Consider the following 19,484-nt stretch of genomic DNA (forward strand, 5'->3'; position numbering starts at 1 on the left):
ATTTAAGTATATATATTTAATTTAAAAATATTATTGAACTCATTTTTATTTTTCATTTACCATTTTTTAAATAGAATATATATATATATATATATATATATATATATATATATATATATATTCAAGGTGAGATTCCAGTCCCATTAGTCTTTCCGCTGAAAATATCCAGGCACTCACGAACAAAGTTTCATAAGCTTATTTATTAAGCAATACCATCAACGCGTTTCGGGAGTCAAGCTCCCTTGATCACGATTATATAAATATATGTATGTATGTACGTATATGTATATATCAAAACAATACCTTTACATATTCATTCATTCTTTGTCTTTATTCGATCCTCAAGAGGCAGATCATAAAAGAAACACACAATAAAAAATCATACTACATAAATCAGACATGTTAAAAACAACCACTATTAAAAAGAAGAAATCATTGAGTTGGTAATTGATACCAAAAGCATCAAATCTAATATAACATGTGCCAAATGAATAAAGGTTGCACGCAACAATATCCGCTATAAGGAACAAGTTCAGCAATGCTTATTAAAAAAAGGACATCAAATCTTTTTATCAGAACAGCATGCTCCTTCATTTGACTAAAATGCACTTTAAAAAACTAGCAACTGCATAACATACATTACAGTCATTAAGCTTCAATAGATAAAATAGAGCTTTGTACTTGGAAAATTTGTGTAGCAAGTGTAATCAAATGTGTGTGAATTTGCATGGCAATGGTAATAAAAACGTCCTAATGGATGGCAAATAAAATTGACAAACGAAAACAAATTGTAAAATGGTTTGGCTGGATTGCTCATCACATGGGCAAGTCCCAATAGAGTACTGGCCTCAGGGAAAACATATTAACCAGCGGAAGCAAAATAGCCTAAATCTTGCCAACAGTGTTCTTTCTTTTTTTTATATACATATTTTTTTTGCAAAGGATTCAAACAGAAGATTACAAACACAAAAGGTAACCTGTTACATACTCTTTTGTGTACGTTTCATTTTTTAGGGGGATAATATTAATACAGTAAAAAATCCAAGAAAAATAATATAATAAAAAAATGACTAAATGATAGAAAGTGAAAAACAAGACAGAAGAACAGTTAGCACATTAATCATACCATGCCAGATAGCATTACATTTCCGTAGTGCCTTAGGACCTCTAACCTTAGCCAAAGCTTTTTCTCTCTCAAAAATTTCAATAAAAATGCTCCACCATTCCATTGCATTACATTACTTTGGAGAGATCCATCCCTCGGCTATAGCCAATCTAGCAATGACTATCTCTATAGGTATTAATGTCTTCTTCGCTCTATTGGTATTGTCGCTGTAGCCCAGCATTATCTCAGTTGTAGTAAAAGCCGCATCCAATCCTAGTTGGTTTCTTTAAGCATTTTGGACCTCTTCCCAAAAGGCTGCAAACATAGGGCACATAACAAACGTATGAACAATATTTACTCAATTTTCTCCACATTTAGGACAGTGCATCCTCTTGCTTAAATGCTGAATCGTTGTTTGCCCCCATCTAGCGACCTTGTCGGGTGTGCAGTACAAAATACATATGGTTTTAAATTATTGAAGCCTTAATTTAATAGACCATACTGCATCTTTTACTGTAGTGAATACAGCCCCTAGGGTTGTAACAGATATCTTCTCAGCAAGTGTTAAACTACATTTCTCAGCTAAGAGGCCAATAGGATCCAATATTTCCTGACTAAATAGTTGATACGCAGCACAGATTAATTTTCCCTGAAAAGGTTCATGAAAAAAGGTCAATAATTGGTGGGGTTTCACCACCTTGTGTCCTTGTGATCTCAGAAAATAATCCCTAAGTTGAAAATACTTATAATAGTGCTGGCGTGGTATAAAAAAAGAATCTTTCAGATCTTGGAAAGTCTGAAAACCAACGCCATCATAAAAATCTTCCACTTTATCTACACCAAGGCTGGCCGAATGTTTAGCTATACTATCCTGGAATATGTCTGGCAGAAATGGATTATAACGGAAACTTGGCAAAATAAGGGGGTCATTAGGATCGCGGACGGACATGAGTCCGTCCGCGACCCCAGAGCATGAGGGAACGTCCGCATGGGCTGCGGCGTTCCCTCTGTGCAGATTAGGATGTGACCGCCAGGGTGGCGGTCACATCCTCTATTTTTAACATTGCTGCGGGTGGAGCTTCAAGCTGCACCCGCAGCAATGTTAAAAATGCATGCACAGCATTTGCGTGCACAAAGCGGCAGGCACCGCGCGGTGCCTGCTGCATTGTGCACGCAAATGCAGGGGGGTACCATAGGTACCCCCCATGTGCACCCCCACCCCCCACTACACCTAGGGGGCCCACAATGGGCCCCTGCAGTGCAGTTACACATGCTTTTCCACGGCGGAAAAGCCGCCGCGGAAAAGCATGTTCCCAAGCACATCCTAATCTGGCTGACGGTGTCTAAGAGACACCTTCACCATTTTAGTGCTTTTCCGCCGCGGTTGTAAGCCAGCCGCGGCGGACAAGCTGCGGACCTAAACCATGACCCACCAGCCATCCTAATGTGGCGGCCCAGAGGATGCAGAAAATCCTCCATCCTAATGACCCCCTAAGTCAGGAAAGAATACGTGGTAGATATTTCTCACCAAACAATAGCTAAACCCTTCAGGGTCTTGAAACATACCCTCCTAAAGTAATTAGGATAATCTGTTTGATAAAGGAACCTACTACTATCCTGGTTTAGCAAAAGCCTATGGCTAAAATGTTGATCCTTATTGAAAATAAGGCTACAGAATCTACTCGTAAATGAGGCCCAATAGTACAATTTATTGTCAGGAAGTGCAAGACCACCTTGGTTTAATGGGTATTTTAAAAACGTAATAGCCCAAAGTGCACGCCTGTACCCCCAATAAAACTGCCCACTATCCTGTCTAATGTCTTTAAAAACAAATTTGGCAGTTTCAAAGGAATAGACGTCAATAAATAAAGAAACCTAGGAAGAATTGTCATTTTGACAATATTGCATCTTCCGATGATACTAATAGGAAGTTTGTGCCAATTCTTAAGTTTCCTTGCAGTATAAATCAATAACGCTTCATAATTTAATTTAATAATATTTTGAATCTGAGGAGTGACATGTACGCCAAGATATGTAGTTTCTGGACAATGTCCCATTATGGGGGTTTCTGGTGTATAATTCAACAAAATCTGAGTCTGATCAATATTCAATTTGTATCCAGAGAAGGTACCAAATCTATTAGCCTCTTGAATACTTCGTTCTAAAGACCGGGCTGGATCTATCGTAAAGATTGCCTTATCATCCGCATAGGGATTACATTTTAGCTTGCTAGGTCCGTAAGATAATGGCATATGCACTCGTTCATTGTAAGTATTTGAATAAAAGTTTAAAGATATAGGGCAAACAACAGGGGGATAAAGGGCACCCCTATTGTGTACCCCTGTGTATCCAAAAAGCCCTAGACTGTAAGCCCTCATAACTTAGTTTAGCCTGGGGTGAGTGATAAAGCGCTGTGATGGGGTGAAGCAGTTGGACTCAGAGGAGAGCCTGAATATGAACCTCTCATCTCTCTCTGTGCAGCAAGGCGGGGCGTGGAGCAATGAGATCCCGACGGTGTTCAGAGGCAACGAGGAAACTGAACACTGTTTCTTTAACTGGGCTGACTTTGAACCAGTCTCTGCCCCCTCTGATGATGTGGATTGTCTGGAGGACGGAAAAGACGCGAGGAAAGAGGAACCGGGGTGTTCTACACCTGGGGGAGTCAGAGGATCAAGAGCGAAGGCGGTAAAGGAGGCGGATCAAGGTGAAGAACCAGACCGGGTTGCTGAAAGTGCTGTAAAGCCAGGAGGCCAATGACAAGGCGAATCCCCGAGCCACACTTGAAGGGAAGTGTGGCTTAAACAGGTATGGGTTTGCATTGCGGCATGGGAGGGAAGGAGGGGGCCAGAGCCGCCTTGATTCACCCGACTCGCGCTACCTGCACGTCCTCCCCTGAGCACTGTACCGTCACTCAAGAGTCAGGCCAGTGAGCACCGTGTGTATCCTCACTCCCTTTCCCCTGTACTTTAAACAGCAGAGCACTAAAAACTTAATCGGGGTATTTCCTTTTCTCTTCTGGGCATTGCTGCACCCGCAACACTGGAGTGGAGGAGAGGAGGTCCTGACCGACGGAAGCTTTGCAGTTCCCCGGAGAAAAAAGAAGCTGAATTGGCCCTACCATATTACAGAAGCACTATAAGAAAGAAAAGGGTGTTAAAGTTAATAAAACCCAGTCTCACCCCATTAACTTTTCTCGTGAGTTCCTCTGAAAGACCACAAGTGGGGGAGAATGCGGGCATATCGATAGCGATCTGTGAACCACAGATGGGAGAACTTCTAAATCACCTTGTAAAAGGTCAAGAACAATTAGGATGGGTTGTGGAGCAACATCTTAATTCGGTCAAAGCAGACAGAGAAACCTTTCAGAACACTGTGTCAGCTCAGATAGAGGGGTTGCAGAAACTAATGGTTGACTCCACCGCTAACCCCCAGAATAGGGAGCCCCGACCTCACCATAACCCTACACCATCAGGGAAATCCCTTCAAAAGTATACTGCTGGAGAAGACCCTGATGCCTTTTTGCTTAATTTTGAGCGAGCAGCCTTGGCATGTGGTTGGCCATTGGAGAAGTGGCCCTTCTTTTTGGCTCCCCTCCTAACAGGGGAGGCCCAGGCGGCATACCAAGTAGCAAACATAACTGGGCAGGCACCATATGCTACCATCAAAACTATCATCTTAGACCACTTGGGACTCGATGCTGAGGCATACCGGGTCCGCTTTAGAAAAGAAAAAGGTATGCCAGGAGAGAACGCTAAAACATTATTCTTCCGGTTAAAGGCTGCCGCGGATAAATGCCTGACCCCCGCGGTCAGTTCAAAAGAAGAAATAATGGACAAAATATACTTAGAACAATACCTGGAATCACTTCCTTATGCAACAGAAATGGCTGCGACAGCATTCAAACCTTACCACTGCTCAAGCAATCACGATGGCTTCCATCTTCTCAAGGGCACAACCATGTTTATTCCAGTGGGAGCCAGACAAAACCAACAAACCCCCAGTTAAAGTGGAGAAGAAGCCAAGAGCTCACGCAGAGACATTTTTTCCGCGCCCTCCTAAACCTGACATACCAAGTTTTAAGGGACCTCAATGCTTTGAGTGTGGGGCCTGGGGACATATCGCTCGGCTTTGTCCACAAACGAAACATCCAGAAGAGCCAATGGAAGCAGAATATCGCCCAAAGGTGGTTCTCTACTAAGCTGAGTTAGGAGGAGCTTATCATGTAAGTGTAAGGGTGAATGGGAAACCTATCAAAGCCTTATTAGACTCAGGCTGAAAACAGTCTGTAATACAAGGGGATTTTGTGCAGTCCAATCAAGTAATCCCAGAAACCCTAGTATACATAAAGTGTGTTCATGGTGACATAAGGGGATACCCTCTAGCAAACATACCCTTGAGTTAACAGACCAGAAGTCCCAGGAAGTCAGAGTAGGAGTTTTAGAGACCTTGCCTGAAGAGATCATTATAGGTACCGACAACCCCAAGTTCCTAGACCTCTTCACTAGAACCCTCAAATTTCCCCCTCCCCAAGTCAAGACTAGTGTCCCTGCATTTGTGTCAGCAGATCCGTGGGCCTCAGATAGGAGTTACAAGTTCGCCCAAGCAAACAATGCCATATTATTTAACGCTTGGGAACAGGCCCATTCTACACAAGACAGCACAGTACCCACTTATCCCCGCTTTTTGATTAAGGAAGGACTCTTGTATAGCCAAGGAAAACAAGAGGACCCTTTACAACTGTTGGTCCCGGTCTCTTTCAGAGAACAGATAATGTTTTACTCCCATACCCATCTATTAGCAGGACACGTAGGAAATGAAAAAACCACACAAAATGTGTTATGCTATTTCTATTGGCCAGGGATTTACCAAGACATAAAAAGGCATTGTCAGGCGTGTGAGGTATGTCAGAAGAAGACCGGAAGGAAACTGCCTTTTCAACACCAGACGGGCTTTATGAGTTTACAGTTCTTCCCTTCGGTCTTCATAGGGCGCCTGCTACGTTCCAACGACTTATGAATAAGATACTGAGAGACCTTCTGGCCTATAGTTCGGCATACCTGGACGACATCATTATATTCAGCTCGTCGTGGGAGGAGCACCTGCAACACCTACAAATTATTCTGGAAGCAATACAGAAAGCAGGGTTACATGTCAATTCAAAAAAATCCTGCATGGGATGCCAAAAAGTAAAATATCTAGGCTACGTCCTAGGGCATGGAATGATCGAACCCCAAATAGAAAAAGTGAGGGCAATCGCAGACACCCCTTTCCCGACTAGCAAGAAAGAGATGGGAGCTTTTCTTGGGCTGATTGGATACTATCGACGATTTATACCAGCGTTTTCAGAGAGAGCAGCTCCTTTAACCAAAACTCTAAAACAGACCTTCAAACCCCTCTCCTACAAAAGTCCAACCGTAGAGATGTGGAATGCTTTTAACACATTGAAAAGAACCCTCACCACCAGTCCTGTGCTGTCTTACCCCGATTTCTCCAAACCTTTTACCGTTCACACAGATGCCTCCGACTATGGGGTGGGAGCGGTAATGTCTCAAAAATTCACTGACGGTATAGAGCACCCCATACTATACGTAAGTAGAAAACTATTTCCCAGAGAGGTAAAATATCACACCATAGAAAAAGAATGTCTCGCTATTAAGTGGGCTCTAGACAAACTTAGGTATTACCTTGAGGGTCACCCATTCACTCTTTACACGGACCATGCTCCCCTCCAGTGGATGAGCCATAATGCTTCACAGAATCCTAGAGTAATGAGGTGGTTTTTATCCCTACAACCCTTCTCATTTACAGTATGTCACCGGAAAGGGACCAACAATGTTAGCACAGACTTCCTATCCCGGTTCCCTCTCCCCGATCGGGAGAATCCAGGGGGGGTGGTGTGTGACGGGGTGAAGCGGTCGGACTCAGAGGGGAGCCTGAATATGAACCTCTCATCTCTCTCTGTGCAGCAAGGCAGGGCGTGGAGCAACGAGATCCCGACGGTGTTCAGAGGCAACGAGGAAACTGAACATTGTTTGTTTAACTGGGCTGACTTTGACCCAGTCTCCGCCCCCTCTGATGACGTGGATTGTCTGGAGGACGGAAAAGATGCGAGGAAAGAGGAACCAGAGTGTTCTACACCTGAAGGAGACGGAGGATCGAGAGCGAAGGCGGTGAAGGAGGCGGAAGGAGAAGAACCAGACCTGGTTGCCGAGAGCGCTGTAAAGCCAGGAGGCCAACGACTAAGTATGGGCGGAAAATCCGTTCCGCTCGCGGATTTTGCGGATTTTCGGTAAATTCGCAATCCGCGAGATTCGCGAATTTCCCGCGAAATCCGCGAGCAGCGGATTTTATGGCTTGCTCGCACTGTTCGCGTGAGTTCGCGGCTTCCCAGTTCAACTTCGCGCCCCGCGAATAAGCGCTAAATTGCAGAAATACGATCTTAGCAAAACTGAAACTACTTACCAGGTTCAAATGTTCAAGCTCATCATTAGTAGCCATTTCCTGTAGTGCTTCCTGAGGGGCCCCTCCAGAGTTCAGTTGCCTACTTGCAACTATTATGTGACCCTGCTCTGACCCTCAGAATAGTTACACATATGCCACAAAGGTCCTGAATTACAGCTAAGGGAGATAAGCAGGAGCCAGGCTGGAAGTTCAAATCCAACAGTGACACATTAATCAGCCCCTAATTCATTATTGTCAGTTGGGGCAGGGCAGGTGTTGTAACTAATTTTGCAACAATGAAAGCACTTAGCAAGTGCAAAAGATCACTAATCAGGAAGCACTAAGGAAGCAGGTGCCAGCTAAAAAAATATTCTGTGACACATTAATCAGCCCCAAATTAATTCAGGTCACTTGAGGCAGGGAAGGTGTGCTTTGCTTTGCCACAATAATGTACACTGGACAACCAGAGGGTGCTGTGGTGAAACAGAGGGTGGCATGGGTGGGCCAGAGGGTGGCATGAGTAGTCAGAGAGTGGCAGTGGTGACAGAGGGTGGCAGTGATGAAGAAGAGTGTCCCAAACAGGCTGGACACGTAGAAACAACAAGTTCGCAAAACTTGCGACCCGACAGGTAAGTTCGCGAAATTGTACAAAACCCTCGCGAACTGGCAGAAACCCGCGCGAACACACAAAAAAAAAATCTGCAAATTCGCGAGAATTCGCGGATTTTTGCGGATTGCGAGTTCGCAAATCCGCAAAATTCACGAACGCGAGATTCGCAAAATTCGCCCATGCTTACCAACGACAAGGTAAAACCCCGAGCCACACTTCAAGGGAAGTGTGGCTTAAACAGGTACAGGCTCGCATCGCGGCGTGGACGGGAAGGAGGGGGCCAGAGCCGCCTTGATTCACCCGACTCGCGTTACCTGTACTCCCTCCCCTGAGCACTGTACCGTCACTCGAGAGTCAGGCCAGTGAGCACTGTGTGTATCCTCACTCCCTTTCCCCTGTACTTTAAACAGCAGAGCATTAAAACTTAATCAGGGTATTTCCTGTTCCCTTCTGGGCATCACTACACCCGCAACACTGGAGTTGAGGAGAGGAGGTCCAGACCGACGGAAGCTTCGCAGTTCCCCGGAGAAAAAAGAAGCTGAATTGGCCCTACCATATTACCGAAGCACTATAAGAAAGAAAAAAGTGTTAAAGTTAATAAAACCCAGTCTCACCCCATTAACTGTTCCCGTGAGTTTCTCTGAAAGGCCACAAGCGCCTTTACCCATATCAAAAAGCGATCAGAGATTCCTGTAGGAGAGTAGAGTCTGATTTCCTATGGTCACCACACTTTTTGCTTTTTGCTTCACTGGTTTTCGACTTAATGTGGCTGTGGGCCTGCTAATCAGACCCAAAGCCCATCTGCTCACTCTCTAAATTCACTACAATGTACTTTAGGTGCATTACCAATTGGATACTGGGTCACCTTATGAGTCCCTGTACAGAGTACTATAGGTACCCAGGGCATAGGTGCATCCAAGGACTACCAGGGGCTGCAGCATGTATTATGCCACCCCTGGCTGGCCCTTCACATTGACACAACTGGCTGATCACTCAGCTGGCGCAAGGTCATGTAATCACCCCTTGCTTAGATATAGTATACCTTTGTCTAACCTTATATCTGGACACCTATACACCTATAAGTCACTCCTATGGCAGGCCTTAACAATCCTATAGGCAGAGTGCGTGGTTTTATGTGAGATGGTGCTCTAGCATGAGCTGAGCCTGTCTGCAGATTTCGGAACTATGTCCTTATAGCTGTTCTAGGATATTGCCATACCATATACTCTTCAGTGAATTATGAACCTCTCGGTTAAATGCTAACTATGTTTTGGCTTTATCAAAACATGTCGAGTAAGGTGTCATACGATTTGGAACACTACCCCCTCACCAGTCCTGGTGACGGGGGTAGCATTCCACCCTTCTAGAGGGAGAACACATGTTGTTCCTACTATTCCCGGTTAAAGTTAACCAGAGCCTCAGCGTCACAAAATGGATGCTGCTGCCACAGACATAAGTCTGACCTCCTGCTGCTGGGAGTCCTTCCAGCGAGGTTTCCTGCCTTGGGAGGTGCTAGCACCACCCCAGACCAGATTTTGTGTATTGGGACAGGGAAGGCTGAAAGGATTGAGACACTCCCTGGGGCACACAAGGCGTCCATGCATAGTCCAGTTCAAACCGGTGCTGGGGCACTCCAGCCCCAGATCTGGTGCAAAACTGGACAAAGGGAAAGGGGTGTAACCACCCCTTTCCCTGGTCCCACCCATAGGAGGGACCTAGAAGGTAATCCAGACCCTAAGTTTGGTATATAGGTAGGAGCTGAGTCCCAAGACTTTAGATTAATCCTGACTGAAACTCTGAAACGAAACTCTGGACCTTCGACGATCTACTTGAAGAAGACGACTGAAGAATGTCCCTTGTGGTCAAGGAGTGACCACCCTGCACAAGCAGGCATCATCCAGCCATCGTCGACTTGCTTTGCCGCCACCTCCCGCCGGAGCCCGAGCCCAGAGCCTGGCAAGAACCAAATTCCCAGACATCCGACAGCCCGATCCACAGTCTCTGCAAAGGTGAGACCCATGGAGGTGACGAGAGACGTGGGACCGGCCTTCTTGAAAAGTCTGCAACCTGCTAACTGCGCAGCCCCGAGGCCTTCTCGAAACTGTGCATTGGGGATTGAGAAGCTGCAGCCCTGAGCAGCATCTGCACCAAAGATCAGCCCTGCACCCTCCACGAGTTCTGCGTGGGGCCCCTTTGCATTTTCCTGCTTGACGTGTCTGCCCGGTCACTTGCCTGTTGGCTAGTGGGCATCTTGGCAACGATCCTTTGAAACTACACTGCTGGTCTGGTTGCACCAGACTGGCCCTTGCTTCCCTCAAAAGAAGCAGCCCCTCAGACCTTGCTGGTCTGAGTAAGAAGCCTATATCGTATCCTGTGTGTGTTGCTTTTGCCAAGGATTGTTGACTTCAATCCTGAAGCCGACACCGCTGACAGCGAGAGCCTTTGTGGGATATTTCATGCCTGACTCCTGGTTGTTGTTGAAGCCTCCTGGTTTACATGGCTGCAGAGACAAGCTTCCCATCAGCATCTGATTGCTTCGCGACATCGCCTGGTTCCTTCCTGGTTCCATCCTGGTCACTGGCTAGTGACCCAGACTCTGTCCCCTCTGCTTTCAGGTCTTCTACATCTTCGATCCACCCTTGGATCCACCCGGACTCTTCTCTCCTGGCCGCCTGCAGCATCTTTACTCCAAGGCTCCATAGAACTCCACAAAGAAACCTGACACACTTTGGGACCTATGCACCCGCTTCCTGTGGATTAGGTACCACGAGTACTGCGGTGCTCCTGTAAAGAGTAACTCTCCAAGTGTCCTAGTTTCAAGTGGTTAGCTTCTAGTCCAAGCGGAAGACTCCCAAACCTTTAACTTTCCATTTTTACGCACCCATTGACTTTTATGTGTGCACACATGTGCCTTTAAACTCTGAACACGCATCCTGTGGGCCTCCTGCTCCCTAACCATTGTTAGTCCAGTTTAGCCCCAGCGATTACCAAGGCCCTAGGCCTTACCATTGTTTGTGACGTGGCACTTATACCATTTTTTTAGTATATGGTTTAGCGGGCCACCTGGCCCTATCCATATTTGTACAACTTTTGTATGTTATATTAAGTTACTTGTTATGCACTTGTGCTTCTGTGCTCATAAAGAGTTCAGGGGATTTCTTTAGAAATAAATACATATATATTTTGAATATATATCCTGTGTGGTGTCCTTTCATTTGGTATTAAAGGGATTGCATATAGTAAAACAACTGGCTTCACATGCCCTCTTGAGTTTAGCCTAAGGCTGCTTTGTCCATGCTACCTCTAGGGTAGTTGGTCTATAAGGTTGACTTTACAACCATCACCATAAGGGTTGTTTGGACTGGTGCAAGGTGCTCACTAGAATAGTGAACATCATATACCAGGCCAACTTCTCTCATTGGTGTGCAGCGGTTGGGATTTGAGCTTGCTGTTGTTTTACCAATTGTAATCTTTGCAATATCATTTGAAACATCATACAGGTACCTATAGGTACTAATAACAAGACTTAGAATACTTAAGTTCTACTGAACTTAGTTGTTGTAGAGCAAAGGGCTTAGCACACCCTAACTACAACTCCTAGAGAAGTCCAGTAGGAAAACACTTAGTGTAGGTACTTGCATCACATCCACCTCACTAGAGAATGTCTGGCACAGGAGAGCCCAGTGGACCCCAACCTGTGGAGAGTAACCCTTCAAGGTACCCTCCAGATTTTCTATCCTCAGTTTCAAGGAACTGAGACACTTGTGTACAACAAGAAGGTTGAAGCAAGGGTCTAACCCTACACTTCAACAACTCCTAGACCTCTTAGATAAGTATGAGGATGAGAAAGCCTCAGGTGCAGTAGAGGTCCTGCCCTCTACAGAGGATGCCACTGACCCCCCTGTCATAGACGGTGATGAGGATGAGATTGCGGAAGAATCTGGGAAGAGGATGGTAGCCAGGTCCAAGTAAGGAGACTTAGCCAGGCTAACTTAAGCCAATTTGGGGCTGAGAATGGGACAGCCCCATTCAGGCCTCCAAGTGGGCTTAACCAGAGGTATAGGAGAGGGAGATCTCACTCAGGAGATTCTCATAACTCCAATGCTTCTAGGGGTTCTCAGAGGGGAATGACATCTCCTCAGAGGAGAGAACACAGGCTATGATGAGGGAAGTACATTTCAGAATTGAGACAGAGCAACTTGCCCTAGCCAAAGAGAAACTTGCTTGTGAGAGAGAAAGGAAGTTAGGTGGGGTAGAACCCACTGGTGGCAGCAGTATCCCTAAGGATAAAGACAAGTCCTATGACAATAGACACCTGAGTAAGATTGTGTCCCCCTACAAAGTTGGGGATGACATCCTCAAATGGATAACTGCTTGGGAGAGGGCCTGCAAAGTACAGCAGGTACCCCAAGGTCAGTGGACAGCAATCTTGTGGCTCTCCTTTTCTGAAAAAGGTAGAGATGAGCTCCTCACAGTTAGTGATGATGATTCTAGCAATTACACTGTCATAAAGAGTGCTCTGATTGATGGGTTTGGCTTAACCACTGAACAGTACAGGTTGATGTTGAGAGATACCCAGAAGACACAGACTCAGGACTGGACTGATTTTGTTGATTGTGCTACTAAGGCTCTGGAAGGCTGGTTGTTGGGAAGTATAGTTAAGGACTATACAGGATTGTATAATTTGATCATGAGAGAGTAAATACTTAACAATTGTCAGAACCAGTTGTTGCACCAACACCTGATTGACTCAGATCTGTCCTCCCCCCAAGAATTGGGTAAGAAGGCGGACAGATGGGTCAGAACCAGGGTTAGGCAGAAAAGCCAGGTACAAGGTGGTGTCAGAAAAAGGCAGACCAGAAGGGTGGGGAGCAGAAACAAAAAGACCAGAAGTCTTCTCCAGGGCCCCAAAAGTCCAATGAGGGGGGGTCTCAATTTTCCAAGGAGAAGAAGAAAGATGGCCAAAGGAAACCTTGGTGTAATGTTTGTAAATCCACTAGTCACTGGACCAGTGACTGCACCAAGAAAGATTCAGCCCCTACCACTGCTGCCCCTAAGGCAACTGCACCCCCCTAGTTCAGCTGACAGTGGAAGTTCTCAACCCAAGGGAGTAGTAGAGTTAACCCTGGGAACTGAAATGGATTCTGGCCTAGTCAGAATAATAACTCAGGCTGTTCTAGTCTGTGAAGTGGACATGGCTATGTCCTCTACTGTGAGTCCCAGTACTCTGGGCAAGTACAGACAGACAACTTTGATAAATATTAAAGTGTCTCAAGCATATCGGGACACCTGTGACAGTGTCACCATGGTGACACCTAACTTTGTGGACCCTGGACAGGTTGTACTGGGTGATAATTACCTGGTGACCAATGCCAGCAATGTCACCGCTACACATAGTGTGGTAGTTGTTAATTTCTCCTGAGGAGGGGTAACAGGCCTAAAAAGAGTTGTGGTAAGTGCAGATCTCCCCGTTGAATGTCTGTTTGGCAATGACCTTGAATCCTCACAGTGGTTAGAAGTGGAGTACAGGACTCATGCTGAGATGTTAGGTATTTCATCACATGTCCTTGCTGTGACAAGGTCACAGGCCAAAAAGTGCCTCACTGAACAGGTCTTGGATCCTGGAACAAGGGACCAAGTACCTCCCAAGAGAAAGAGCAGTAGGGAAAAGGCAGTGCCTTCCCCCCTGCCTACAAGTGAAGATCAGCCTTCACAGGAAGCTGATTTTGAGACCTCTGAGGGAACTGTCCCAGAAGAGCTTGAACCTGACCAGGTTGAGTTTCTTGGGACAGGGGGACCTTCAAGGGCAGACTTGAGGCAGGCACAGTTAGACTGTTTCTCTCTTGAACCCCTCAGACAGCAAGCTGCTTCTGAGGCTGCTAAGAATGCTACAGGTACCCACAAAGTGTACTGGGATGAAGGACTCCTTTATTCTGAGGCTAGAGACCCCAAGCCTGGTGCTTCCAGGAGGTTGGCCATACCTCAGTCCTTTAGGGGTTTCCTTCTTACCTTAGCCCCTGATATTCCTCTAGCAGGACACTTGGGCCAGAACAAGACTTGGGACAGGCTTGTCCCTCACTTTCACTGGCCCTTTATGTCAGAAGATACTAAGGAGTTTTGTTGCTCATGTGTAACCTGCCAAGCCATTGGCAAAGCAGGTGGCACCACAAATGCCCCCCTGATACCACTACCTGTGGTGGGGGTACCCTTTGAGAGAGTTGGGATAGACATTGTTGGACCAATGGATCCCCAAGCAGCATCTGGGCACATATTTATACTGGTGGTAGTGGATTATGCCACCAGATATCCAGAGGCTATTCCCCTAAGGACCACAACAGCTCCTTTTGTGGCAAGAGCCTTCCTGGGAGTATTCTCAAGAGTGGGCTTTCCAAAGGAGGTAGTATATGACAGAGGTGCAAACTTCATGTCAGGATACTTAACTGCAATGTAGAAAGAGTGTGGTGTAAATTACAAATTCACCACTCCCTACAATCCACAGTGTAATGGGCTTTTTGAAAATTCAACAAGACCTTAAAGAATATGATCAATGGTTTACCTGAAAACCTTAGGCGAAGATGGGACTTCCTTCTACACTGCCTTTTGTTTGCTTACAGAGAGGTCCCACAGAAGGGGGTTGGCTACAGCCCTTTTGAACTTTTGTTTGTACATCCTGTAAGGGGACCCGTATGTCTAGTGAAGGAAGGATGGGAGTTACCTCTCAGAAAGCCTAAACAAGACATAGTGGACGGTGTACTTGGTCTCCGCTCCAGGATGGCTGAGTATATGAGGAAGGCTTCCAAAAACCTTGAGGCTAGCCAAGAACTTCAAAAAACTTGGCATGACCAAAAGGCTGTGCTGACTGAGTACCAGCCAGGACAGAAGGTGTGGGTGTTGGAGCCAGTGGCCCCAGCAGCACTCCAGGACAAATGTTCTGGACCCTACACCATTGTTGAGAAAAAGGGAGAGGTTACCTACTTGGTGGACCTAGGCACTCCCAGGAGCCCCCACAGGGTGCTCCATGTAAACAGACTTAAAGCATATGTTGACAGGGCAGACATGGGCTTGCTCATGGCTACAGATGAGGGGCAGGAGGAAGAGAGTGACCCTCTCCCAGACCTGTTATCTCAGAACCCTGATGATGGTTCAGTTGATGGTGTGGCCTTAGCTGGCAGCCTCACTGACCAGCAGCAACAGGACTGCAGACAAGTTCTACAGTCTTTTAACATATGTTTTCATTGACACCTTGTCAGACTAACTGGTGCACCCATGAGGTGGACACTGGTGACAGTCTGCCTGTGAAGAATAAGATCTACAGGTAACCTGACCATGACAGGGACTGTATAAAGACTGAGGTGCAGAAAATGCTGGAACTGGGAGTGATTGAGCCATCAGAGAGCCCATGGGCCAGCCCAGTAGTCCTTGTGCCAAAACCTCACACCCAAGATGGTAAGAGAGAGAAGAGGTTCTGTGTGGACTACAGGGGTCTCACTGCTGTCACTAGGACAGATGCTCACCCAATTCCAAAGGCAGATGAGCTCATTGACAGATCGGCTTCTGCCAAGTTTTTGAGCACATTCGATTTGACAGCTGGCTATTGGCAAATCAGGTTAGCTGAGGAGTCCAAGGCCAAAACTGCTTTCTCAACCCCAGGAGGTCATTATCAATTTGTGGTAATGCCATTTGGTTTGAAGAATGCACCTGCCACTTTCCAAAGGTTGGTGAACCAAGTCCTCACTGGGTTGGATGACTTTTGTGCAGCATATCTAGATGATATTGCTGTCTTCAGCTCCACCTGGGAGGATCACCTGATCCACCTGAAGAAGGTTTTGGAGGCCCTGCAAAAGGCAGGTCTAACTATCAAGGCATCAAAGTGCCAGATAGGGCAGAGTAAGGTCGCGTACCTGGGCCACCTTGTAGTTGGGGGTTAGGTTCAACCACTGGAAAGTAAGATCCAGACCATCAAGGACTGGGCGCCTCCAACCACCCAGACCCAGGTCAGAGCTTTCTTGGGCCTGTCTGGGTACTACATAAAGTTTGTTAAGAACTATGGGTCCATTGTGACTCCTCTTAATGACTTGACTTCCAAGAAGATGCCAAAGAAGGTTCAGTGGACAATAAGCTGTCAAAAGGCATTTGATGACCTGAAGAAGGCCATGTGCTCTGCACCTATCTTAAAGAGTCCTGACTACGCCAAATAGTTTATTGTCCAAACAGATGCTTCTGAATTGGGGGTGGGGCCTGTGCTTTCACAAATTAATGTAGATGGTCAAGACCAGCCCATTGCTTTTATAAGCAGAAGGCTGACCCCTAGAGAGAAACGTTGGTCTGCCATTGAGAGGGAGGCCTTTGCTGTGGTGTGGGCCCTGAAGAAGTTGAGACCCTTTCTGTCAAGTGATTAATTCCTCCTCTACTTCGGGGGTGGTACCTCAAGCCTGGAAAATAGCTAGGGTGGTTCCCCTGTTGAAAAACCCTCCCTCGACCCCAATAAGCCTGAAAACTTCAGGCCTATATCCCTCCTTCCCCGGGCCGCCAAAGTGGCGGAGGCCCATTCCAATAACATCCTCTCTAGCTTCTTGAACAGCAACAGCATCCTGGACCCCTCACAGACGGGCTTTCGCCCCGGGCATAGCACCGAGACTGCTCTCTTGGCGGTATGCGAACACCTGCGGTCCATCCTGGATAAAGGTCAAACAGCGGCACTGATCTTACTCGATCTCAGTTTGATAACGTCTCCCATCAGATACTACTGCGCCGCCTTGAGGAGGCTGGGGTAGTTGGTCTGGCCTTGAACTGGTTCCGTTCTTTTCTTTCAAACAGGGCGTTTCAGGTCACAGCACCCCCCTTCCACTCCCATGTCCATCTTAGCGAGCAGGGGGTCCCTCAAGGTTCTGCCTTAAGTCCTTGCTTGTTCAACCTTTATGTCCAGCCTCTGGCGAGAGTAGCGCGGGAATATGGCCAGACCTTGGTTTCATACGCCGACAATTCAAAACTGGTGGTGGCCCTCTCGGACAGCGGTGTCCTGGGCCCAGTGCGGTTTCGAACCGGGCTCAAGGCAATTGCTGAGTGGATGACCACTAACTGTTTACAACTCAATGCTAGTAAATTTGAGGTTCTGCTGGTGGGAAGAAACAAGGGGGCATATTACCAAGCAATAGCGATAATTATCGCTATTGCTTGGTTAGAGACAAAAATGTACCGCTGAGCTGCGGCGATTTTTATCGCAGATAAACCTTGGTATTACCAAGGTTTATCGCAAATGAGATAAAAACCGGCTGCAATGCATGAATATCGCTGAAAAGTCAGCGATATTCATGCATTACTGAGCTAATGCTCTTAGCCATGTTATCCATCTCCCATTGGATAACATGGCTAAGAACTGCTCAGGGCAGGTGTTAGCTTTTGGAGATATTCGCGCTTAGCGCGAATATCTCCAAAAGTTGGTAATAGGAGATAGCGATGTTGACGACTGTTTCCAGTCGCTAACATCTTGGCACGCCCACTTTGCATGTCATTAGTGATAAATATCACTGACATGCAAATTGGGGCCCAAGATGGTCGCTATCTCCTACTAGCTGTCGCTAACTGGTGTTAGCGACAGCTAGGTAATAGGGAGATAATTTTATGTCCGCTTTCTTGGCTTTTAAAGCAAAAAAAGCGGAGATAAACCCCCTTGATAATATGCCCCCTGGACCTCTGGAGCACTCAGTGGTGGCTGACATCCATGGATAGCACCCCAATCCCGAAGTCAGTGGTAAAAAATCTTGGGATCTCGGTCGATTCCAGCCTTGGGTTCCAGGAACACACAAAAAAGGTGGTTGGCACTTGTTTTGGGCTCCTATGTGGCCTTAGACCCATCCTGGGGTTTTTTGATCCTGCCACATGCCAGCTGCTCGTTCAGGCTACCATTCTGTCATGCATAGACTAGGCTAATTCACTTTTGTTAGGGGCTAACAAGGAGGAGGTGAACCGCTTGCAGAGAGTCCAAAATGCTGCAGCACGGGTCTTGCTTAGGCTCCCTAGATCCTGCCCTACGTCTGGCGCCATTAGGCGACTTCCCTGGCTCCCCGTGCCGAGAAGGATTGAATTCAAAGCGCTCTGTATTGCTTTTAAAATATTTAAACTATCTTCCCCTGAAATTTTATCCAAACTGCTGACTCCATATGTTCCCAACCGCCAAGTACGTTCTGCGGAGCAGCTGTTGGCTCTGGTCCCCCATGTGAAACGTGCTAGAGCCGGGGGGAGGTATTTTGGCCATTTGGCCGCCAAGCTGTGGAACTCTCTTCCTTCACAGATCCGCCGTCTGGATGGGCTTTTTCACTTCCGTTGGGCCATTAAAACGTTTTTGTTCCTTATATAACAATCTTGTTGCCTCTGTTTTTTGCCTCTAGCGCCGGGACGCCCCTTTGCTGGGGCAGCTGCGCGCTTTACAAAATTATTTAATAACAATAATAATTATGATAATAATAATAATAATAATAATAACCATACTTGTTTGGCACTCACTTCAAGATTCAGACCAACCATAAGCCCCTCTTGTGGCTAAATCAGATGAAGGGTGAAAACCCCAAACTGCTCAGGTGGTCCATTTCCCTACAGGGGAAGGACTTTACAGTGGAGCACAGACCAAGGACTGACCATGGCAATGCAGATGGTCTCTCCAGGTACTTCCACTTAGAACATGAAGACACAACTGGTCAAGGTTAGTCTAATGTCCCTGCGTTGGGGTGGGGGGGGTTGTGTAGGAGAGTAGGGTCTGCTTTCCTATGGTCACCACACTTTTTGCTTTTTGCTTCACTGGTTTTCGACTTAATGTGGCTGTGGGCCTGCTAATCAGACCCACAGCCCAGCTGCTCTCTCTCTAAATTCACTACAATGTACTTTAGGTGCATTACCAGTTGGATACTGGGTCACCTTATGAGTCCCTGTACAGAGTACAATAGGTACCCAGGGCATAGGTGCATCCAAGGCCTACCAGGGGCTGCCCCTGGCTGGCCCTTCACATTGACACAACTGGCTGATCACTCAGCTGGGGCAAAGTCGTGTAATCACCCCTTGCTTAGGTATATGATAACTATATCTAACCTTATATCTGGACACATATACACCTATAAGTCACTCCTATGGCAGGCCTTAACAATTCTGGAGGCAGAGTGCGGGACTTTATGTGAGATGGTGCTCTAGCATGAGCTGAGCCTGTCTGCAGCTTTCAGAACCATGTCCTTATAGCTGTTCTAGGATATTGCCATACCATATACTCTTAAGTGCATTATGAACCTCCCGGTTAAATGCTAACTATGGTTTAGCTTTATCAAAACATGTCGAGTAAGG

Source organism: Lissotriton vulgaris, chromosome 4_1, assembly GCF_964263255.1.
Source record: "Lissotriton vulgaris chromosome 4_1, aLisVul1.2, whole genome shotgun sequence".
NCBI classification, from domain to species: Eukaryota; Metazoa; Chordata; class Amphibia; order Caudata; family Salamandridae; genus Lissotriton; species Lissotriton vulgaris.